This window comes from Elephantulus edwardii, unplaced genomic scaffold (genome assembly GCF_000299155.1).
Source record: "Elephantulus edwardii isolate Elephantulus edwardi_28Jun2011 unplaced genomic scaffold, EleEdw1.0 scaffold00051, whole genome shotgun sequence".
Lineage (NCBI taxonomy): Eukaryota > Metazoa > Chordata > Mammalia > Macroscelidea > Macroscelididae > Elephantulus > Elephantulus edwardii.
Genome location: NW_006399801.1, coordinates 8,802,915 through 8,804,440, shown reverse-complemented (window position 1 = coordinate 8,804,440; position 1,526 = coordinate 8,802,915).

The following is a 1,526-nucleotide window of genomic DNA, read 5'->3' as shown; positions in this document are numbered from 1 at the left end:
ACTAATACTACAGTTTCTGTTTGGACAAGAAGCATTTTTTTGTTTTAGTTTCCCCTTGTACAATGTAATCACCAATCTTTGTACTTATCAGGATTTAAATATACAAATGCCTATTATTCAGTAAACCATTTCCCTAAAGAGTTTCTCTGGATGAAAATTTTAGGTTGTAAGCTGTGCTGATGACTTACGCAGTAGTGGAATGTCCATTACAACGTACTTCTAAAACAGCTTTATCTTAAGATACTATTAAATGCTAATTAGTCATGGAAATCCTCATAAGGGATTATAGAAATATGCACATTGATGATTTACATATTTTAATTATAATTAACATTTACTAACATTAGCTTGTGATATCAATGACATTGTTCGATAATTTTGACACAAGATTCTGCTCAAGATCATCCAAAAATGACTGGAGCAGCACATCAACAGAGAACTGCCAGAAGTGCAGGCTGGATTTAGAAGAGGCCATGGTACTAGGGATATCATACCTAATGTTAGATGGATCTTGGCTGAAAGCAGAGAGTACCAGAGAAATGTCTATCTGTGTTTCACTGACTGCAAAGGCATTTATTTGACTGTGAGGATCACAACAAACTGTGGCTGACTCTGAAAAGAATGAGAATCCCAGAACACTTGATTGTGCTTATGTGAAACCTGTACTTGGACCAGGAAGCAGTCCTAAGAACAGAGCAAGGAAACACTGCATGGTTCAAAACTGGAAAGGGTGTGCATCAAGGATGTGTCTTATCTCCATACCTTTTTAATCTAGATACAGAACAGATTATCTGGGAGGCTGGGCTCTATGAGGAGAAGTGTGACATCAGGGCTGGAGGAAGACTCATCTACAATCTGCAGTATGCAGATGACACAACCCTGCTTGCTGAAACTGAGGAGGGACCTAAAAGCACTTGCTGCAGAAGGTCAAGGACTGCAACCTTCAATATGGATTGAGGCTCAACATCAAGAAAACAAAGATTCTCACCACTGGATCAACTGACAACATCATAATAGATGGTGAAGAAATTGAGATTGTTGACAGCTTCGGTTTGCTTGGCTCTACAATCAACACTCTTGGTACCAGCAACCAAGAAATTAAAAGACACATTGCATTGGGAAAGTCTGTTAGAGACCTCTCCTAGGGACTGAGGAGCAATGATGTCAGTCTGGAAACTAAGGTGCGCCAAATACAGGCCATGCTCTCTGCCATTAGTTGTTATGCATCAGAAAGCTAGACAATGACTAGGGATGATAGAAGGAGAGTTGATGCCTTTGAGCTATAGTGCTAGAGAAGAGTATTGAATATACCATGGACTTCTAGGAGAACAAGTTCGTCCTGGAGAGGATGAAGCCAGGCCACTCATTAGAGGCAAGGATTCTGAAGCTCCGTCTGACATACTTTGGAAATGTTGCAAGGAGGAACCAGTCCTTGGAGAGGGACATCATGCTTGGGAGGATGGAAGAACAGCACAGGAGAGGAAGACCCTCGATGAGATGGATTGATTCTGTCACTGGGGAAAAGG